Genomic DNA, 6,013 nt, shown 5'->3' on the forward strand with positions numbered 1-6,013 from the left:
TAACAAGATTTTTTACAAAAGTAAAAGACATAGAGAAGTTAAAATCAATAGAGCGAGAGTTTGAGATTTTAACTGGACAGTGTAAGTTAGGCATTAATTCTAGATCAGGGCGAGAGCAAGTTTTAGAGTTAATTAAATTCTGACCTTTTCCAAAAAGTATTTTTAAAGATTGAATGTGAGGACGAGAGTTAAGCATTTGGATTTAATTATATAACCTAAGTCAACAGAGCGAGAGTTTGAGATAAGGGTGTTTAAAACGGTCAGTATTTTCTTAAAAAGAGTTTCTGCAACTTTATTGTTTTCAAAATATGGTTTTTGACTTAATTATAAGTGACAGCAACATTAATATAAAATCATGGTTTATTCAACAGAGCGAGAGTTTGAGATAGAACCTTTAACCAATAAAGTTAACCGAAACGATTCATTTTAAAACCAAGAAACCGACAAAGACTTGATTCCCTAGTTTTGACGAATTACATACCGATATCCGTTTTATTAATATTTAATCTAGACATTAGTTTAGCTCTTAGTTTTTCCCCAAACAATCAAACATCTTCACCTTAGATTTACGTAGTAACTTTAGATAACGGTATATCGATTCATAAGTCCCTGTGGGATCGATATCTTTTAAAACTACGCGATAGAACTGTGCACTTGCAGTTTGTATCCCATTCTCGACTCACCCAGTCGAGCGATCAAGTTTTTGGCGCCGTTGCCGGGGACTTTTATTCAATCGATATCGTAACTCTTCCGTTACGCTGTAGAGACTAAGGTTTCTTTTTCTTCTATTTTCTTTCTTTCGTTGATTTGTATGCCACGCACTCGCTCTCAAGGCGAACCGCTCTATTTACGAATCAACGACATCGAACTATATCTCCGAGTCTTACGACGAATTCGGGAATATCGTGCTGAAAACAATCTCCCTCCTATAGACCTTCCTGATCTCAAAGATTTTCCTTCTTTAACCGAGATGGCAGAACCAGCTCGTGCTCTTAGAGATTACGCCGCTCCATCGCAAGATGAACCGCATTCAAGTATTGCTCCGCCCGCAATCGAAGCAAACAACTTTGAACTTAAACCTTCATTGTTGCAGGCTGTGCAACAGAACCAATTCTCTGGAAATCTTACCGAAGATCCAAACCTTCATTTATCCGTATTTGTCCAATACGCTGATACTGTTAAAGCTAATGGTGTCACTTCAGAGGCAATTCGACTTCGTCTTTTTCCTTTCTCATTAAGAGATAGCGCTAGAAGATGGCTTCAATCTCTTCCTTCCAACTCAGTCACCACATGGAACGAGTTGAAGAAAGTTTTTCTTGCCCGATATTTTCCGCCAAGCAAAACAGCTATGTTAAGAGCCCAGATAAACGGATTTAAACAGAAAGACAACGAGTCTCTTTTCGAAGCATGGGAAAGATACAAAGACATGATGAGACTTTGCCCACACCATGGTTTGGAAGACTGGTTAGTAATTCACACATTTTATAATGGTCTCTTATACAATACAAGGTTAACAATAGACGCCGCTGCAGGTGGTGCACTAATGAACAAACCTTATGCTGATGCTTACCAGCTTATCGAGAGCATGGCCCAAAACCACTATCAGTGGGGAACCGAACGAACAACAGTGGAAAAACCTCAACCGAAAACTGGCATGTACGAGATAAGTAACCTTGATCACGTCAATGCAAAAGTGGATGCTTTGGTCCAGAAGATTGAAAGTTTAAACGTATCGCCTCCAGCAGCCGTGGTTGCTATAACTCAGAATTGCGAGGTCTGTGGAATCCAAGGCCACACTCCTGCGGAATGTCAACTCTTGACTGGAATCCAAACAGAGCAAGTAAACTATGCTCAAGGAAGCCCCTATTCGAATACCTATAACCTAAATTGGAAGAACCATCCAAACTTCTCATATAAGAGTAATAATGCTTTATACGCACCTGGACAGTCTCCAAATCAAGCCCCATCTATACCTCCAGGATATCAGAAACCGAATCCTAACAATAATACCCCTAGAAAATCCAACTTGGAAATCATGATGGAAAACTTTATAGCTTCCCAACAACAAACCAATAAAGATTTCTTAAACCAGAACATACACACTGGCGAACAACTTAAACAACTAGCAAGCAAAGTAGATGCCCTGGCTACCCATAACAAAATGCTGGAAACGCAAATATCTCAAGTAGCTCAACAACAAGCACCTACTGCTGCACCAACTGGTACATTCCCTGGACAGCCCCAACCCAATCCGAGAAGCCAAGCTCATGCAATTATATTGAGAAGTGGAACGGAAGTGGAAGGACCGTCTGACCCAAGGATAGAAAACCAAAACCCTGAGAAATCCATTGAGGAAAGTGAACCTAAGGAAAAGGAAGAGAGTAATAAGGAAACCCTAAAAAAGAAGGAACCTTATGTACCTCCACCACCTTACAAACCACCTATACCTTACCCTCAAAGGCTTGTTAAAACCAAAGATGTAGGCCAATTTAGAAAATTTGTTGATCTCCTTAAACAATTAAACGTTACAATTCCGTTTACCGAAGCTATTACGCAGATGCCCTCATATGCTAAATTCTTAAAAGAAATTCTTTCTAATAAGAGGAAACTTGAGGATAGCGAAACCGTTACACTCCCTGCCGAATGTAGCGCTATAATCCAAAACATGCCCCCTAAACTCAAGGATCCGGGTAGCTTCTCTATACCCTGTCACATAGGAAAATTTGTCATCGACAAAGCCTTATGCGATTTAGGAGCCGGAATTAGCGTTATGCCCTTATCCATATGTAAGAAACTAGAGATGGGAGAATTAAGACCGACCAAAATGTCTGTGCAATTAGCAGATCGTTCCATCAAATATCCTGTAGGAATCCTTGAAAACGTTCCCGTACGCATAGGTCAGTTTTACATTCCCACTGACTTCACAATTATGGACATTAGAGAAGATGATACGACACCTATTATACTAGGAAGACCATTCTTAGCAACTGCCGGTGCAATCATAGACGTAAAACGAGGACGACTCACCTTCGAAGTAGGTGAAGAAAAAATTGAATTCATTCTTTCCCAATTCTTGAAAGCACCTGCAATAAAAGATACATGTTACTTCATGGATATCATCGATGAATGCATAAAAGAAGCAGAGTCAGGAGAAGTCAAACCATCAGACTATCTTTTAGAGGACAAATCTAAACAATGCCTAGCAATAACACCAGATCCTACGCAGTGTCTTAACAAACCAACCCCTGATTTGAAAACACTTCCCAAAAATCTGAGATATGAATTCCTAGACTTAGAACTTGAACGACCTGTGATAGTTAATGCAGATCTAGGAAGACTCGAAACAGAAAAACTCCTACATATCTTAAGAAAATATCCAACTGCACTAGGATACCACATCACCGGTCTTAAAGGAATAAGCCCTTCTATTTGTATGCACCGCATCATGTTAGAAGAAGACTGTAAAACCTCTAGGGAACACCAGAGAAGACTAAATCCGATCCTAAGTGAGGTAGTAAAGAAAGAAATAACCAAGTTATTAGAAGCAGGTATTATATATCCTATATCTGACAGCAAATGGGTTAGTCCTGTACACGTTGTACCCAAGAAAGGAGGCATAACCGTTATTGAAAACGAAAAAGGAGAAACTATAACTAAACGAATCGAATCGGGATGGAGAATGTGCATTGATTATAGGAAACTAAACAAAGCAACCCGAAAAGATCATTTCCCTTTACCATTCATTGACCAAATGTTAGAACGATTAGCTAAACATTCACATTTCTGTTATTTAGACGGTTATTCAGGCTTCTTTCAAATACCAATTCACCCTGATGACCAAGAAAAAACAACATTCACATGCCCTTTTGGTACCTTCGCGTATAGACGAATGCCGTTTGGTCTGTGTAATGCCCCTGCAACTTTTCAAAGATGCATGATGGCAATATTCGCCGACTTTCTCGAAAACATCATGGAAGTATTTATGGATGACTTTTCTGTATACGGACAAAGTTTCGAAGAATGCCTTGAAAACCTGGAAAGAGTTCTGGAGCGATGTGTAAAAGTAAACTTAGTACTTAATTGGGAAAAGTGCCACTTTATGGTACAAGAAGGAATTGTTTTAGGACACATCATCTCGAACAGAGGAATTGAAGTAGACAAAGCCAAAATAGAGGTAATCGAAAATCTTCAACCCCCAAGAACCGTGAGAGAAGTACGAAGCTTTCTAGGACACGCCGGTTTTTACCGACGATTCATCAAAGACTTCTCTAAGATAACCAAACCCTTAACCGGACTGTTGATGAAAGATGCTGAATTCATATTCGACGATAACTGTTTAAAAGCATTTCAAACTCTTAAACAAGCATTGATCTCCGCACCCATTATGCAGACACCAGACTGGAATGAACCATTCGAAATAATGTGCGATGCCAGTGATTATGCTGTAGGTGCTGTTTTAGGACAAAGAAAGGATAAAAAGCTTCACGTTATATATTACGCTAGCAGAACCCTGGATGAAGCACAGATGAATTATGCCACAACCGAGAAAGAACTCCTAGCAGTGGTATTTGCGCTAGATAAATTTCGTTCTTACTTGGTAGGAGCCAAAATAATAGTTTACACTGATCACGCTGCTATCAGGTACCTTTTAACAAAAAAGGATGCTAAACCTAGACTCCTAAGATGGATCTTGTTACTACAAGAATTCGACTTAGAAATCAAGGACAAGAAAGGAACTGAAAACGTAGTAGCAGACCACCTCTCTAGACTTGAGAACCTTGAACCAGAAAGAACATCCATTAATGATGATTTCTCGTATGATAAACTCATAGCTACTTTGGAAAGAACAACTCCGACATGCAAGTAGAAACCACCTTAGCTATATCTGTCATACCATGGTACGCTGATCTAGTCAATTATTTAGCTGCCGGAATAGTTCCACCTACTTTATCTTACCAGCAGAAGAAACGATTCTTCCACGACATAAAACACTATTACTGGGATGATCCCTTACTTTTCAAAAGAGGCCCCGATGGTATTTTCCGTCGATGTATACCCGAAGAAGAGGTAGAAAATATAATCCAACACTGTCACTCTGCGCCTTATGGTGGACACACAAGTACATCCAAGACCTGCTCTAAAATCCTACAAGCTGGCTTTTATTGGCCAACTATATGGAAGGACGTACATGCGGCTATTAAGGAGTGTGACAGATGTCAACGCACGGGAAACATATCTAGACGTGACGAGATGCCACAAAAAGGTATTTTGGAAGTAGAGATTTTTGACGTGTGGGGGATAGACTTCATGGGACCCTTTCCATCCTCTTTCGGTAACAAATACATACTCGTGGCAGTTGACTACGTATCAAAATGGATCGAAGCTATAGCTTCTCCAACAAATGACACCCGAGTAGTAACTAGACTCTTTAAAAATATAATATTTCCGAGATTTGGCATCCCAAGAATAGTAGTCAGTGATGGTGGATCACACTTTATATCCAAGGTACTCGAAAAACTACTACTTAAATATGGAGTGAGACATAGGATAGCAACACCTTACCACCCTCAAACCAGTGGACAAGTGGAAGTATCTAACAGAGAAATCAAGCAAATACTAGAAAAAACGGTCGCCACTTCAAGGAAAGATTGGTCATTGAAATTACCAGAAGCTTTATGGGCATACCGAACTGCTTATAAAACTCCCATAGGGACGACCCCATTTAAGCTCATTTATGGAAAATCCTGTCACCTCCCGGTAGAATTAGAACATAAAGCCTATTGGGCTATTAGAAATTTAAATTTGAATTATAAGGCCGCCGGTGAAAAGAGAATCCTTGACATAAACGAATTAGAGGAACTCAGAAGAGACGCCTATGAAAATGCCAAAATCTATAAAGAAAGAACAAAACAATGGCATGACAAGCGTATATCAAGGAAAGTCTTCAAGCAAGGCGACGCAGTACTTTTATTTAACTCTAGACTAAAGTTATTCCCGGGAAAACTACGATCCA

The 6,013-nt window shown here is 39.6% G+C and overlaps 1 pseudogene; it reads right to left on the reverse strand.

Moving 5' to 3' along the window:
- Positions 1-1,355: 1,355 nt before the first annotated feature.
- On the reverse strand, positions 1,356-1,455 carry LOC127089200 (uncharacterized; annotated as a pseudogene).
- Positions 1,456-6,013: the final 4,558 nt, after the last annotated feature.

This window comes from Lathyrus oleraceus, chromosome 5 (assembly GCF_024323335.1).
Source record: "Lathyrus oleraceus cultivar Zhongwan6 chromosome 5, CAAS_Psat_ZW6_1.0, whole genome shotgun sequence".
NCBI classification, from domain to species: domain Eukaryota; kingdom Viridiplantae; phylum Streptophyta; class Magnoliopsida; order Fabales; family Fabaceae; genus Lathyrus; species Lathyrus oleraceus.